General features: G+C 41.3%; 1 long non-coding RNA gene across 3 annotated transcripts in view; it reads left to right on the forward strand.

The window, feature by feature from the left end:
• Window positions 1-18,274, forward strand: part of LOC125461052 (uncharacterized) — an 89,498-nt gene that overhangs the window by 12,591 nt on the left and 58,633 nt on the right. For all 3 annotated transcript variants that reach the window (XR_009447110.1, XR_009447111.1, XR_009447108.1), the window contains exons 3-5: window positions 3,032-3,109; window positions 3,336-3,383; window positions 17,433-17,508. This is a non-coding gene — a long non-coding RNA (uncharacterized LOC125461052). The remainder of the gene's footprint in view (window positions 1-3,031; window positions 3,110-3,335; window positions 3,384-17,432; window positions 17,509-18,274) is intronic.

Genomic DNA, 18,274 nt, shown 5'->3' on the forward strand with positions numbered 1-18,274 from the left:
ATTCTTAACACGTGGCAGGGGAATGGATTTTGTGGAGGTTTGGAAAGGTGGGGTGACAGCAAGCTTGTGATTCTGAGTCGTATATGCATGTTACAGCCTTTATTTAAAAGCCACTTCATTTTTAACATTAATTTTATCTTTTTTCTCATCTTTCCCTTTTAGGCATAGACTCAATAGGGAAGTCTGATTTTCTTGGCTGGTAGCAAAGATGGATGTTGGATGCCCAAGATTGTGGTGATTTCTGCCAGCAGTCTGTTGAGTTTCTCATTATCACAGATGGCAAACTATAGCTGGCTGGATTAGTGCAGATTCTCATTGTTGTACTGGGTTGCATTGTTTCCCTAGCTACAGGAACTCGGCTGTCAGACACAATAGAACAGTAGCAAAGTAGACAGAGGCTATTAGAAAGGGAGTTCCAGATTTTTGATCCAGTGAAATTGGAGCAATGGAGATTTATTTCCAAGTCAGGTTGGTGAGTGGCTTGGAGAGAACTTGAATGTTGGTTGTGTTCCCATGTATATACTGCTCTTGTCCTTCCAGATGATAGAGGTTATGGATGTGGAAGTGCTGTCAAATGAATTTTGGCTGGTTGCTGGCCTTCATTTTTCGGGACATACATAAAAATGTAATTCACCTGTACTCATTTGTTCCAGAGTTGCCTCAATTACGTTGCTAGTTACATTGTTAACTATTTTACAGCTTGTTGACTACTTAATGAGCTGTGATTGCTTCTACAAATTTAACAAGGTGTGATGGCTTTCAAACTTAATTGAGCTTTTAGTTTGCAATCAAACCTCAGTCCAAATTACACCATTTGATTTCAAGGGATGCACTGTCCATTTTGGAGCACCATTAATTTCAGAATCAACATCAGAATCTCCTAGTCAGTCTTAAAGTTTCTATAGCACAAAACATGTCATAAAAAGAGACACATTTAAGAATTATTAAGTGACTCAGTGAGTTTCTCAAAGATACAACAAGGTAAAGCATGAACAATTCTAACTCAAATAAAAGCAAACTTGGGTCTGGATTGGCACCTTGCAGGTGAACCTTATTATCTCCCAAAGCATAAAATTATCACATACTTGTGAAATACTCGAGAGACGAGTTTCTTTATGCTGACTCAGTTACTTGGTTTCAAAGTCTGTCGATAAAATTCTAAACTCAGTCCAGATGGTTTTGTTCTTTTACACAAGTCTCACAAGCCTATCTCAATCTGTGGTCAGGTGACCACTGATGTCATCTTAGATAGCTTTGTTTTAACATGACAGGTTATTTCAGTTCCTTACTGGAGAGGAAACAAATAGTCTTTGAATGTGTTTTAAAGTGCCCAAAAAATGCAGTAGATATGAATGGACCTCAAATGATATGATTTGGAACAAGTTCTGAACTCAAATGATCATGCCCTAGCCATCAAGCATTTGAGAGTGATCACATCATGTTCACTTTGTGTTTGCAGGCATATTGTAATCCAAAACATACAGCTTATGATATAAACAAGTCCTGCTATATATTTTAAAGTTATTTTCAGCTGCTTTCCTCACCCTTTCATTTCAACAGGCTTGCAAAGAATGTATAAAGAGAAGCACAACTCAAAGGATATTTCAGAGCCACCATCTAGGGGGTTCACTCTGCCTTCACCAGATTCCTTTCCTGCAATGCTGGGAGGGGAGGGGAAAGTAGGGGAAGAGACATCTGGAAAGGCGAGAGGAGGGTGAGGGTATCAAGTGGGAGAAAGGAGAGGATATTGGATGGATGCGAATTATAATTATACGTAGTAAAAATACTATCACATTGTGATCAATTCCATTAATTACAACAGAGAGTATAACTAAAACTAATAACATCATAATGATCTTTCTATACAAAGAAAACTTTTCAACTAAGACTTAGAAACATATCTCAGATTCGTCCAAATTCTTCCTTTTGTTAAACAATCGCTGTTTGCAGCTGGAACTTAAAAAAATTTTTGATCTGAGTTTTTTGTTCACTCGAACACTTCTAGGCTGGTTTCAAGTGTTGGTTTCAGCTTACATTCTTTTCATTTGGTTTCCATTGATTTCATTTGAACACTGTTGAGCACTTTAGAGGAAAATAAATGTTGAGCTGATGATTTGAAGTGCTATATCATTTCCTTTCCTGGCCATTGATCTCAATAGATGACTACTAAAATGACAAATGATAACTGAATGAATACTATGCAACACAGATCATCAAAAATGCTTGCGATCAAACACTGTTGAGTGTAGAATGATGTCTTTTTTATCTGGTAAGGATGTTTGTTCTTTTTAAAACCATTTTAGTCCATGGAGTAACTCAACTGCAAAAATCAAACAATGCAAGTTAATAGTCAATACGCCATATTACCATGTTTATAACAAAAGTAATTTTTCTTTATTACCTGAATATCTCTAAAATAAAATATTCCCAAATAGTGACATGTAAGAAATATTGCCATCTTGCTAATAAACTGCACTGAGTGTGAATTGTAGGATGTGTACTGCACAGTCTGTGAACATTACTCTAAAATTGGCATCAACAGCCTGCAGTAGCTACGGGGTGTTTTCAAAATTGGATTTGCCTGTCTAAATATCATCACATAATTTACAATGTGTCAGATTAATTTGTGCAAAGTAGCTATTAAATAAGTTTGTTCATGTCTATAAACTACTGTAGTTTGCCTGGTAGCTAATTTCAAACATTTTCTTTTACCTTTATTCCATTTGCCAGTATACCTTTAGGCAATGGAACATAAGGTGAATTACTATTCCACAGCAAAACAAAAATGGTAAACCTGAACATTATGCTTTGAATGATTATTTAACCTTTGTTTCTAGGGGTTTTACTTATCATGTCTCTGCATTATCAGTCCATAATCTTTGTCAGCATATCTCAGAGACTGTCAGAAAATGAAAAAAAATGGCACTGATGTTGCAGTCCACCACTCTTTCTCCGAGTCAGAGATACAACAGAAGTGCTTTCAGATCTAAATGAAGCAAGTCACAGCATTCTTTCTGTGTTGTCACAACAGATTTATCAAGGCTGTCTGATGTTGTTTCAAGCTCTCTCATCTCCTTCATGTTGTCAAAGGCCTGCCATCACTGGAAAGGTACATAGCTCTTTGAGAGGATTAGAGGATAGAACATAATTTAATCCTTTGTTAAAAAAAGTGTCAGAAGTAGTTTTAGAAGTGCAACTGGACATGGCAAAGGCAAGAAGGGTCACTAGCTGAGGTTGGAGGGGAAGCTTTAATCTCTGTTGTTTTCCCTGAAATTTAAGTCTTACAGTTAAAAGTTTTATTTGTTTATAATAACATCACTTATTTTGCTTTTCAGTAAAAATATTTTTATGTCAAACATCCTATAATATTAATGGACAATAAGGTAAGGTAAATCCATCTTTAATTTTTTTTTACCTTCTATGTTTTATAATGTGAATCTTTATTGAAGGAGAAATACAATTTGTAATTATGATTAAGTGACATATTTAATGGACATTGTTGGGACTGAAATTCCATTGCAATTTGATTTCATCATTTTATTTTGCACTTACCTCCAGAAATTGTGACAGAAATTCTAAAACTTACAATTGGAACTGATTTGAGTGTTTGCTCATGAATAGTATTTCTTGGGAAACTGAATCTACCATCTGTTAAATAGTGTGAAAATGCGAGCATAGTTCAGGAATAAAGTTTAACAAATGCTTTCAGCGTAAAGATTAAAGTATTTTAAAGAACAGGTTTTGAATGACTAGTTTTGCTATTTCTTCAGGTGGTTTCATGATTTCCATCGCACAATGAACGTTTCTATATCCAAATGTGTCATTGATTGAGTTAGATGTTAATGTAATAAAAATATTTCATTGCCCTTCCTTCTCCTGTGGCATTGGGATAATTGACAAGGGGTTTTTACACACCTTAGACAGTTTTCTGCCGCCCCGACTGTACTATTTGACATTTCATCCACATAATTTGAGTTTGAGCTTATTGAGGTACAACAATCTGACACAGGCATGTTATTAACTTCCTACTCATTTTAATTTTTTCAGACAATGTAGTGGTAGGTATGCACTAAATAAAGGAGAAAATGTGTGCCTTCATTTCAATCTGTATTTGTGCAAAACTCGACACATCCTAAAACTGGAAACATAAAATGTTCTGTTAATACATAAGAAATTGGAAGCTAAAGATAAATTATTCTAATTTTGCTGAATGCCTGGATATCTAAAAAAAGATGATTAGCTTTTATTTTAAATCTTCTACTTCTTTTGCTTATGGCATTGCTTGTCAGTTGGGGCCTGTCCCATCTATGGAGATCAGTTTTGTGCTAAACAGGAGGAAATGAAGGAGATGCATAAGAAAGGATGAACTTGAATGTAACCACCATTGGGAAGATGATGTGATTAGATTGGCTATCCAACTTACCACTTGTTCCTTCAATAAAAATGTTTGTGCAATCTTTTCACTTGCCATAACAAAGAAAAAAATTGTATGTTGTATCTTTTGCAAGTGCACAGATTTTATCCATAAAGAAAATTATTCCATCTGAACAAAAACAAGCTGTTAGTTGGAATTTTCTCTTCTGAGGTTAAGTGTCATTGCCAGCTCAGAGAGTAGATGAGTCATGCTAATAAAATGTGAGGCTGGATGAACACAGCAGGCCCAGCAGCATCTCAGGAGCACAAAAACTGACGTTTCGGGCCTGGACCCTTCATCAGAGAGGGGGATGGGGTGAGGGTTCTGGAATAAATAGGGAGAGAGGGGGAGGCGGACCGAAGATGGAGAGAAAAGAAGATAGGTGGAGAGGACAGTATTGGTGGGGATGTAGGGAGGGGACAGGTCAAGGAGGTGGGATGAGGTTAGTAGGTAGGAGATGGAGGTGCGGCTTGGGGTGGGAGGAAGGGATGGGTGAGAGGAAGAACAGGTTAGGGAGGCAGAGAAAGGTTGGACTGGTTTTGGGATGCAGTGGGTGGAGGGGAAGAGCTGGGCTGGTAGTGGGGGGAGGGGACGAACTGGGCTGGTTTTGGGATGCGGTGGGGGAAGGGGAGATTTTGAAGCTGGTGAAGTCCACATTGATACCATTGGGCTGCAGGGTTCCCAAGCGGAATATGAGTTGCTGTTCCTGCAACCTTCGGGTGACATCATTATGGCTCTGCAGGAGGCCCATGATGGACATGTCATCTAAAGAATGGGAGGGGGAGTGGAAATGGTTTGCGACTGGGAGGTGTAGTTGTTTATTGCGAAACGAGCGGAGGTGCACACCTGCCAATGTGGTATACTGCATCCATTGTACCCGGTGTGGCTTCCTCTACATTGGGGAAACCAAGCGGAGGCTTAGGGACCTCTTTGCAGAACACCTCCGCTCTGTTCGCAATAAACAACTGCACCTCCCAGTCGCAAGCCATTTCCACTCCCCCTCCCATTCTTTAGATGACATGTCCATCATGGGCCTCCTGCAGAGCCACAATGATGCCACCCGAAGGTTGCAGGAACAGGAACTCATATTCCGCTTGGGAACCCTGCAGCCCAATGGTATCAATGTGGACTTCACCAGCTTCAAAATCCCCCCTTCCCCCACCGCATCCCAAAACCAGCCCAGTTCGTCCCCTCCCCCCACTGCACCACACAACCAGCCCAGCTCATCCCCTCCCCCCACTACATCCCAAAACCAGTCCAGCCTGTCTCTGCCTCCCTAACCGGTTCTTCCACTCACCCATCCCTTCCTCCCACCTCAAGCTGCACCTCCATTTCCTACCTACTAACCTCATCCCACCTCCTTGACCTGTCCGTCTTCCCTGGGCTGACCTATCCCCTCCCCACCTATACTCTCCTCTCCACCTATCTTCTTTTCTCCCCATCTTCAGTCCGCCTCCCCCTCTCTCCCTATTTATTCCAGAACCCTCACCCCATCCCCCTATCTGATGAAGGTTCCAGGCCTGAAACGTCAGCTTTTGTGCTCCTGAGATGCTGCTGGGCCTGCTGTGTTCATCCAGCCTCACGTTTTATTATTTTGGATTCTCCAGCATCTGCAGTTCCCATTATCACAGATGAGTCATGCTGTTGGGCGCAGGTAGGGATTTCTCAATCAAGTTCTTTATAGAGTGCATGCAGTACCATCATAAAGCTCACTTTGTGTATCAACACCTCTATCAAATACAAACACATCATGTGAAGCATTATTACATGTGCAAGAATGGGCCAAATGACAAATCTTATTGGCAAGTGGGCTGTAAAATCTGGAACCTCAGAGGTCCTTCCAGGCACCACATCACAAAGAAACTGATGAAGGGTCTATGCCTGAAACGTCAGCTTCTGTGCTCCAGAGATGCTGCTTGGCCTGCTGTGTTCAGCCAGCTTCACACTTTGTTATTTTAACAAAGAAACTGAGACAGCACTTCACAGTGTGGGTGGGACACAGGACCTCCAGAACGCTTAACATTCAGAGTCCACCCCAACCCTAGAGATGACAGAGCAGAGTCCGAAGACAGTGTCCAAAATTCAAAGACTGCTCCCTTGAGTTGATCTTGGAAGATGTGAATGACTGCAGAGCACCCTGTACACTTGTTGTAGCAATAAAACCAGACTATCCCCTTGCATGTGGTTGGTGGTACATGAGGCATTCAGCAGGCAAGCAACTCGGGTGTGAGTGAATTCAGTACTGAAAAAGGATAAATGATCTGTTGTTGTCTGCAAGAGTAAGTTCTACTGTCAACTAAATCAAACATGCCTCCAAATAATTGGGTCCTCCTGTATTAAGCTTGCCATTGTATAGGACCATCACGCGCATCCTTGGATGAACAATCTTTCCATTGTTTGCATTATGTCTAATCAGTATCCTCTTGGGATACTACAGCAGTTCCTGGCTACATCAATTCCCCTCTGCCAGGGAACCAAATGTTTCTATCTTTTCTATGCAGGAGAGCCCAGAAGGCCATTGTCACTTAGGCTTGGCTCCACCAATGCATGACGGCCACAGCCATTGTGTCAAGGTGGCAGAGCAGTCAGCAAGTTTTCATTGGGTCAGCTGTGACTACTGAGGAAGCTTCTAGACATTGTACTAGAAAGCAAAAGATTAGAGATTATTAAACTCAGTTTGGTTACATAGGTATGAATTTTTTGCAAAGCACTAACATGTAAATCAATACAATCTAAATTTACAAAATCCTTTGATCTTGTACAAGCTGGGTATTGTGCTAACAGCTTTGGATTCCCTTCTAAGATGTTCTGAGGGACAATGATTATCCTGGATACTCACGTGTGTTTCAGGTGCAAGGTTGCATGGAGCACTGATGCCTATCTCAGGAGATGACCCTCTGAGAAGTAGGTGTGAAGCCTCTGAACCAGGAAGCTAAGCAGTTGACTTGTGTGTCAATCAGTATGATGTGGCCTCTTTACATTTCTGAAATAAATGATTGTCCCTTGAAAACGAAGGTCTGTGTGTGCTCTCTCTGATGAAGGGTCTAGGCCCGAAACATCAGCTTTTGTGCTCCTGAGATGCTGCTTGGCCTGCTGTGTTCATCCAGCCTCACATTTTATTATCTGTACCTTACATGTGGCTTCCATGTAAACGCTTTGAAAAGTAGAAAAATAGGAGCAGGTGTAGGGTTTTTGGCCCTTTAAACCTGTCTGCCATTCATTACAATCATAGCTGATCATCCAACTCAATAGCCCCAAGTGCTATATCCAAGTCTTTCTTGAAATCATACAAGGTTGGGTCTCAACTGCTTTCTGAGGTAGTGAATTCCACAGGTTCACCACTCTCTGGGTAAAGAAATTTCTCCTCATCTCAGTCCTAAATTTAAGAGGTAAGAAGGGGAAGAAAACCTAGTAACCTGAGAGGCAACTTTTTTTCATAGAGGGTGGTATGCATATTGAATGAGCTGCCACTGGAACAGGTTGAGACAGGTACATTAACAACATTTAAAAGGCATTTGGATGAATACATGGACAGCAAAAGTTTGGAAGGATATGGGCCAAGTGCAGGAAAATGGGGCTGGGGTTACTGTGAATGGATATTTTGGTTGGCATGGACCAGTTTGGGCCAAAGGGCCTGCCTCTGTGCTTTAGTACTCTATGGCTTTCTAAATATTTTACCCTGCATCCTTGGACTGTGATGCCTGGCTGGACTCCTGCCAACGGAAACATCCTTCCTGCATTTACCCTGTCTTGTCCTATTAGAGTTTTAGAGGGATTTTTAAAATGAAATCCCCCCGATTCTTCTAAACCATAACAAATAAAATCCCAACTGATTCAATCTTTCCCAATAGGTCAGTCCTGTCAACCCAGGAATCAACCTGGTAAAACTTTGCCACACTCCCTCTAAAGCAAAAACACCCTTCCTCAGAGAAGGAGACCAAAATTGCATACGATTCTCCAGGTATGGTCTCACCAATGCCCAGTACAATTGCTGCAAGTCATCTCTGCTCCTGTACTCGAATCCGCTGACTATGAAGGTCAATACACCATTTGCCTTCTTTACTACTGATTTGAACCTACATGCTTACTTTCAGAGATCAGTGTGCAAAGGTACCCAAGTCTTGTTGCACATTTCCCTCTTTCACTTTATACACGTTATAGCCATTCAGATGATCCGCCTTCCTGTTTTTGCTCCCAAAGTGGAATACCTCATATTTATCCGCATTATACTTCATCGATCGTGCATTTTTTCATTCACCCAACTTGTCCAAATCACACTAAACCATCTTTGTATATTCTTCATAGTTCATCGTCCCACCCAGCTTTGTGTCATCTGCAGATGTGGAGATATCACCTTTAATTCCCTTATCTGAATTGGTAATGTATATGGTGATTAGTAGGACTCCAATAACTGATCCCTGCGTTATCCAGCTAGATACTGCCTGCCATTTGGGAAAAAAGACCTATTTATTCCTGTTCTTTGTTGGTTGACTGCCAGCAAGTTTTCTGACCGTCTTAATACACTACCTGTAATTCCATGCCCTTATATTTTACATGCTAATCTCTGATATGGGACTTTGTTGAAAACCTTATGGAAGTCCAAATAAACCATATTCAATGGCTCTCCCTCATTAACTCTGAGTTATATTGTCCATGAATTCCAGTAGATTCGTCAAACATAATTTCCCTTTCCTAAACCCAAGTTGATTCTGCCCCATCATAATACTGTTTTTCAAGTGCTCTGCTATTAAATCTTTTGAAATGGTGTATAATACCCTCCCCTGCCCCCCAATGATGCCAGGCTGACTAGTTTACAATTCCTGGTTTTCTCTCTATCTCCCCTTTATAAAAAAGGGGTTACATTATGCACCCTCCAATCTGTACGAACTACTCTAGAGTCTACAGAATCTTGGAAGATGACCACCAGTGCAGCTGTTATTTCCAGGGTCATTTCTGGAGGTACTCTGAGGTGTAGATTATCAGCAACTTCACTCATATTAATTTCTTCAACACAATTTCACATTAAGACTGATATCCTTAACTTCTGGCCTCACATTAAATCTGGTGTCTTCTACATTTCTGGTATGTTATTTGTATTCTCCTTTGTGAATACAGAAACAAAGCATATACTTAATTGTTAAGCCATTTATTTTTTCCCCATTACATATTTCCCTGTTTATGACTATAAGAGACCAACATTTGTCTTCCCCAATCATTTTCTCATCACATGCATATGGAAACTTTTACAATCAGTTATGTTCCCCGCAAACTTACCCTTGTACTGAAGTTGCCCTTTCTTAATCAGTCCCTGTGCCCTTCTTTGCTGAATTCTAAACTTTTCCTACTCCTCAGTCTGTTGTTTTTCCGGTCCAACTTGGATGCTCCTCCCTTGGATCTAACGTTATCTATAATTTCCCTTGTAAGCCATAGTCTGTCCACCTTTCATGTTTTACATTTGTGCCAGGCGGGAATGAACATTTGTTGTGATTCACCCATGCATTTTTTGAATATTTATAATTGTCTTTCTACCATTACCTGTTTAAGTAACATTCCCTAATCTATCACAGCCGACTCACGCCTGATACCATTGTAGTTTTCCCTATTTAGATTCAGAACCCTATTCTCAGAATCAACTATGTTACTGTCCATCTTGCTGAGGAATTACATCATATTACGGTTGCTAATCCCCAAGGTACTTCAGACAGCGAGATTGCCAATTATTCCTTTCTTATTGCACAATACCCAGGGTGGTCTGTTGTTGAGTTGGTTCATCAATGTATTGGCCCAGAAAGCCATCCTGCATATACTGCCAAGAATTCCTCTTTTACAGAATTATTGCTAACTTAATTTGTCCAATGTATATGCAGATTAAAGTCACCCGTAATTACAGATATTTCCTCGTTGCATGTATCCATTATTTCCTACTTAATGCCACTTCCAATATTATCTCTACAGTTTGGGTTCTATACACAACCACCATTGGTGTTTTTTGCCCCTTAGCTTATCTCAGTTCTACCCACACTTTCGGCATCATTGGAGCTCATGTCCTTCCTCACTATTGCATATTGCACCATAAATGCAACTTCACTGCCTTTATTTTTTTGTCTGCTCTTCCTACCTATCTTCATCTATTTGCCTGATTAATTCATCCACTTTGTTATGAATGCTCCGTGCATTAATGGTCCGTGAACAACTCCGGGCAGCAAATCCAGAGCTGCAGATGAACACACTTCCTGCAATCATGGTCACCATGGTCGCAGGAAGTATCCCAATTTCTCACATATTACAGGAGGAGCATTCCACAGGGCTGAGTTCTCCTAGTATTGTGAACATTACCAACTACAGACAATCAACTAGGAACGAGTTCCTCAGTGTTATCCACTCATCAAAATCAGATGTCTCGCCCTCGCTGTCTATTCCTAGCAAATTGCAAATCATAAAAATAATTACTTTACACTCTGAGTGAATGAAGTCTGGAGGGACACAATCTCTACAGGCCTGGTTCTTGAACAGCCAATCCAGTATCACTTTTTTCAATCTTGATGTCATCTCTCGATCTCCATTTTTGGATTTGGGTCTGCTGCTGTTGCCTCTCTGACTGACCTTGATCCATGCCCCACTCCTCAGGCTTTTATCTGATAGCTCCTGTTACTCTTTATTTTCTGGCCCGCTCGACTCCATTCTGCTCTGTTCCCACTGCATCTCTGAGTGACCGCTTTATGCCAAAAAAAATTATGATTAAATGCGAAATGTTATGATGAATTGGAACATACAATCTCATCAGTAGACATTGCAATAAATACAATTAAACTGCAGTGTGATTATCTGATTCCTTTATAAATTTTGCATGGTCATAAAATATGGGGTAAAATAGACTCATTAGTCAATAAAAAAAAACTGTCCATGCTGCTTTCAAAACATCGAGAGGCTTTTAATGTCATGTTTCTATTCATACTCCTCTTTAAAAAAATTCTACTCTTTTCGGACAGTATTTTCCATCTCATCCTGTGATCTATAAATGTTTTTTATATAGAAATGTTGTTCGTGTAGAAAAATTGAATTCATAAATAACTGGTGTTTCCTTGCCCACCAGTCAGATTGTTGCACATCACTTCAGGCCGGTCCGTTATTAACAATATATCTGTGCCATACAATCATCAGGATGACTGCCTGCTGCCAATCTTACTGTCATCCCATTTCAATGGACATATGTCCCAGGAGATTGGTGGGGGTGTGGGGGGAGGTGGTTTCAATCATAGATTCATTCAGTTACAGGACAGTCATTTATTTTGCAACAATGTTATAAGACAACAGAATGTTTCGGGTGTCTATGAAATTCTATCCTTCAATGCTAAGAAGCATACATTTTTGTGTGATGAATGTGAATTTTTGACAACAGATGTTGCAAGTTTCCCTGGAATTCTTCCATACCCCCTGTCCACCAAGAATTTCAAAGATGTTTTGATGTACATTTTGATTAGCTCTTAACAGGTCTATTAATATATTCAAAATTAAACATAAAATTGGCAATCAGAGCAGACAATAACACCTAACAGCATACAATGGTAGAGCACACACTTGACAGAGACAACCTGGCAAGCCTATGTAGTAGGGGCAAGATTGACAGGAAGGCAATGAAAATACTGATTTGACTATATTGCGTAGGATATTTTGGATTAAATATATACTAGTTTTGTGATTGATTTTACCACAGCTTCCAGGACAATAAGTCAAGAGCTAGAGAAATAGATTAATATAGTCAGATCTTTGTAAATGGCATGGACACAAATGACATCCTTCTGCACTGTCAAAAAGTTTTAAGGTGGAAATAAACAATGTTTTCAGCCCTTTTTGTTTGTTTGTTTGTTCTTTACAATAGTTCTCAAAAACTGATGAAACTTGATACATGGATGAGGTATTGTCTAAGGATGAACTAATAAGGAATTAGTTTTTGATGAAGATATGTATTCGAATTTATGATCCTGGAATTTTTTTTAAGGATTGGTTATCACAGTGCGACAGGCAATTGACAGTTTCCAAAATGTTTTGGGTTGTATTCTTGAGAAAGTTTTAGAATACTTTAGGATATTGTAATGAGCTCAGCAGCTGCAGTGCAATCTGCCCCATCTGCCAAAATGTGAGTTGAGTTTTCAGAACAGGTTATTGGATGTGGATTTGAATGATGACCTCACACTAGATCGTGGATACCTGACAATTGTAAATAACACTCCAGCTGAGGCCTAACACTACTTTGTAAAGGTTTGGCATGATTTATTTGAATTTTTATTTAATGCTGTTATTTATACAGTCATGTATTTCATTAGCTTTCTTAACTACCCTGTTACCTTCAAGAATTTGTAAATATATAAATCCTATGTTCGTTCAGCCTCACTCATAATAGTTCCATTTAGACTACATCACATTTTATGGTGTTTTTCCCAAGGGGATTACTTCATTTATCTCCTGTAAATTGCATGTGTCATGTGTTTGCTGGTTCTTCTACGCCCTCACAGTATTCCCATTTTCACCATTTATTACATCGTAAAGTCATATCATCTGAATTGTATTTCATGTCCCCATAGCCAAGTACAGGTCAAATATACATAAGAAACAAAACAATTGACCAAGTGCTGCCTCCTGGAAAGTCCAACGCATACTTCCATAAAATAAAAAAAACCCTTTCGCTCGTACTTTCAATCTCATTTCCCTGAGCTAATTTTGCAACCAAGTTGTCACTGACTATTTTAACCTATTGCTTCAATCAAAGAAACAAAGGAACAGGCCCTTCGGCCCTCCAAGACTGCGCCGATCAAGATCCTCTGTCTAACCTGTCATCTATTTTCTAACGGTCTGTGTCCATTTGCTCCCTGCCCATCCATGTACCTGTCCAAATATATCTTAAAAGACGCTAACGTGTCTGTGTCTACCACCTCCACTGGCGACGTGTTCCAGGCGCCCACCACCATCTGTGTAAAGAACTTCCCTCCTCTTGCTTTGAACTCATGACCCCTAGTAATTGAGTCCCCCACTCTGGGGGAAAAAGCTTTTTGCTATCCACCCTGTTTATACCCCTCATGATTTTGTAGACCTCAATCAGGTCTCCCCTCTATCTCTGTCTTTCTAATGAAAATAATCCTAATCTATCCAACCTCTCTTCATAGCTAACACCCTCCGTACCAGGCAACATCCTGGTGAACTTCCTCTGCACCCTCTCCAAAACATCCACATCCTTTTGGTAATGTGGTGACCAGAACTGTACACAGTACTCCAAATGTGGCCGAACCAAAGTCCTATACAACTGCAACATGGCCTGCCAACTCTTGTACTCAATACCCCGCCCAATGAAGGAAAGCATGCCGTATGCCATTTTGACCACCCTATTGACCTGCGTTGTCACCTTCAGAGAACAATGGACCTGAACACCCAGATCTCTCTGTTCATCAATTTTTCCTAGGACTTTTCCATTTACTGTATAGTTCGCCCTTGAATTTGATCTTCCAAAATGCATCACCTCGCATTTGCCTGGATTGAACTCCATCTGCCATTTATCTGCCCAACTCTCCAGTCTATCTATATTCTGCTGTAATTTCTGACAGCCCCCTTCACTATCAGCTACTCCACCAATCTTAGTGTCATCAGCAAACTTGCTGATCAGACCACCTACACCTTCCTCCAGATCATTTGCGTATATCACAAACAACAGTGGTCCCAGCACAGATCCCTGTGGAACACCACTGGTTACAGGTCTCCGATTTGAGAAACTCCCTTCTACTACTACCCTCTGTCTCCTGTTGTCTAGTCAGTTTTTTTTTATCCATCTAGCTAGCACACCCTGGACCCCATGTGACTTCACTTTCTCCAACAGCCTGCCATGGGGAACCTTATCAAACACCTTACTGAAGTCCATGTATATAACATCTACAGCCTTTCCCTCAATCAAGTTTGTCACATCCTCAAAGAATTCTATTAAGTTGGTAAGACATGAACTTCCCTGTACAAAACCATGTTGCCTATCACTGATAAGCCCATTTTCTTCCAAATGGGAATAGATCCTATCCCTCAGTATCTTCTCCAGTAGCTTCCCTACCACTGATGTCAGGCTCACCGGTCGATAATTACCTGGATTATCCGTGCTGCCCTTTTTAAACAAGGGGACAACATTAGCAAGTCTCCAGTCCTCTGGGACCTAACCATGTCTAAGGACACTGCAAAGATATCTGTTAGGGCCCCGGCTATTTCCTCTCTCGCTTCCCTCAGAAACCTGGGATAGATCCCATCCGGACCTGGGGACTTGTCCACCTTAATGTCTTTTAGGATACCTAACACTTCCTCCTTCCTTATGTCAACTTGACCTCGACTGAGCAAACATCTATCCCTAACCTCAACATCCGTCATGTCCCTCTCCTTGGTGAATACCGATGCAAAGCACTCATTAAGAATGTCACCCATTTTCTCTGACTCAGCGCATAAGTTTCCTTCTCAGTCCTTAAGTGGGACAATCCTTTCTCTAGTTAGCCTCTTGCTCTTTATATATGAATAAAAAGCTTTGGGATTTTCCTTAACCATGTTTGCCAGCAATATCTCATGTCCTCTCTCAGCCCTCTTAATCCCTTTTTTCAGATTCGCTGTACATTCCCGATATTCTTGCAAAGCTTCGTCTGTCTTCAGTCACCTAGACCTCATGTATGCTTCCTTTTTTCTCTTGGCTAGTCTCACAATTTCACCTGTCATCCATGGCTCCCTAATCTTGTCTTTTCTATTCCTCATTTTCACAGGAACATGTCTCTCCTGCACGCTAATCAACCTCTCCTTAAAAGCCTCCCACATATCAAATGTGGATTTACCTTCAAACAGTTTCTCCCAATCTACATTCCTCAGATCGTGCTGAATCTTGGTATAGTCGGCCTTCCGCAGTTTAGTACTCTTCCTTTAGGACCACTCCTATCCTTGTCCATGAGCATTGTAAAACTTACGGATTTGTGGTCGCTATTTCCAAAGTAGTCCCCTACTGTAATATCAACCACCTGGCCAGGTTCATTCCCCAGCACAAGGTCCAGTATGGCCCTTTCCTGAGTTGGACTACATATATACTGCTCTAGAAAACCCTCCTGGACACACCTTACAAATTCTGCTTCGTCTTGACCCCTAACACTGAGTGAATCCCAGTCAATGTTGGGAAAATTAAAATCTCCCATCACCACCACCCTGTTTCTCCTACACCTTTCCATTATCTGTTTACATATTTGTACCTCTATCTCACGCTCACTGTTGGGAGGCCTGTAGTACAGCCCCAGCATTGTTACTGCATCCTTCCTATTTCTGAGTTCTACCCATATTGCCTCACTGCTTGAGTCCTCCATGGGGCCCTCCTTCAGTGCGGCTGTGATATCGTCTTTGACCATTACTGCATCTCCTCCACCCCTTTTACCTCTTTCTCTATCCCGCCTGAAGCATCGATATCCTGGGACAACTAGTTGCCCGTCATGCCCTTCCCTCAACCAAGTCTCAGTAATAGCAATAACATCATACTTCCAGGTACCGATCCAAGCCCTAAGCTCATCTGCCTTGTCTACTACACTTCTCGCATTAAAACAAATGCACCTCAGACCACCTGTCCCTTTGTGTTCATCGTCTGCTCCCCAACTACTATTCCCTTTAGTCACACTGACTCCATTATCTAGTTCCCTGCAGGCTTTCGTTATTACCTCTTTTCTGTCCAATATTTGGTTCCCATCCCCCTGCACATTAGTTTAAACCCTCCCCCACAGCATTAGCAAAAGCACCCCGAAGGACATTGGTTCCAGTCTGGTTCAGGTGTAGACCGTCCAATTTCTAATAGTCCCACCTTCCCCAGAACCGGTTCCAATGTCCCAAAAACTGAACCCCTCCCTCCTACACCATCTCTCAAGCCACGCATTCATCCTAGCTATTCTTTCATTTCTGTACTGATTAGCACGTGGCACTGGTAGCAATCCTGAGATTACTACCTTTTGAGGTCCTACTTTTTAACTTGGCTCCTAACTCCCTAAATTCTGCTTGTAGGACCTTATCCCATTTTCTGCCTGTATCGTTGGCGCCTACATGCACCACGACAACTGGCTGTTCGCCCTCCCCCTTCAGAATGTTCTGCAGCCGATCGGAGACATCCCTGACCCGTGCACCTGGGAGGCAACATACCATTCGGGAGTCCCGTTATCAACCGCAGAACAGCCTATCTACGCCCCTTACAATTGAATCCCCAATGACTATCGCCCTTCTGCTCTTTTTCCCGCCCTTCTGTACAGCAGAGCCAGCCATGGTGCCGTGAACCTGGCTACTGCTGCCTTACTCTGGTGAGCCATCTCCCCCAACAGTATTCAAAACGGAATACCTGTTTTGGAGGCAGATGACCGCAGGGGACTCCTGCACTGCCTTCCTGCTCTTCCTCTGCCTTTTGGTCACCCATTCGCTATCTCCCTCAGCAATCCTAATCTGCGGTGTGACCAAATTGCTAAACGTGCTTGCCATGACCCCCTCAGCATCGCGTATGCTCCAAAGTGAGTCCATCCGCAGCTCCAGAGCTGTCATGTGGTCTAACAAGAGCTGCAGCTGGACACACTTCCTGCACGTGAAGGAGTCAGGGACATCAGCCCTGTCCCTGAGCTCCCACATTGAGCAAGAGGAGCATAACATGGGTGTGAGATCTCCTGACATTATTAAATTTATCTTAGATAAATGAAAAAGGAACCAAAAGGCTTTTGGCAATCACATGATATATATATAAACGTGAAACAGAAAAAGCCTTACCGCTGCCCAAATAAATGAAGACCGCTCCCGCTCGAGGTAAGCTTTTTAAAGTGGTGAAATAAAAACGTTACCTTCCCGGCAGCCTCCTGGTGCTCTCTCTGTCTGGCTCTCTCGCTCCTCGCGAAAAAAAATCTTTTGAATAAGTTTGTAATGTGGTTACCCTATCATATGCATTATGAAACATCTTTATGCAACATCTACAGCACTATTATTTTTCTTGATTCATTCATAGGATGACGGCATTGCTGGCTTTATTGCCCATCCCTAATTGCCCAGAGGGGTCTGGAGTCACATGTAGGCCAGACCAGGTAAGGATAGCAATTTCTTTCCTCTAAAGGACATTAATGAACCAGGTGGGTTTTGCCTCACAATCAGTACTGGATTCATGGTTATCATTAGATGCTTAATTCCAGGTATTTATTGAGTTCAAATTCTGCCGTTTGCCATGGTGGGATTCGAACCTGGGCCCCCAGAACATTATTTGGGTTTCTGGGGTAACAGTCCAGTGACTATACCACTAGGCCATTGCCTCCTCTGATTTTGCACCAAATCTTTGCATCAAATCTCTCTATTATTCAAGAAAATCAAAATGTACCAGGAAAATTTTTAAAGTTTCATCTGCCCATGTGCCTACCCATTCCTCCAGTCTACAACCTCTTCAAGTGTATGGATATTTTCCTCACAGTTTATGATATTTTCCAAAGTTGAGCCATCTGAACAATTTGAGGCTGTGTTTGGCACACCCAGAGCTATTTATTCATATCAAGAAAACCAAAGATCCATGCACTGAACCCTACAGAACACCACTGTATTCCTATCTCCAATCTGAAAATCCACTATTAACCGTTAGTATGTGCTCCTGTAACTCAGCAAACATTGTATCATTTTCTTCTATGATCTCAGGTTTGTTGATAAACCAATTATGTGGCAATTTATGGAACACCTTTAAGACATACGTTGCCGCATCAGTTGTGTTATCCAAATCAACAGTCCTTGTCACTTCATCAAATCATCAAACATGATTTGCTTTGAACAATTCTGTGCTTGGTGTCCTTTCTTAACCATGCTTTTCCG

Source organism: Stegostoma tigrinum, chromosome 2 (genome assembly GCF_030684315.1).
Source record: "Stegostoma tigrinum isolate sSteTig4 chromosome 2, sSteTig4.hap1, whole genome shotgun sequence".
NCBI lineage: Eukaryota > Metazoa > Chordata > Chondrichthyes > Orectolobiformes > Stegostomatidae > Stegostoma > Stegostoma tigrinum.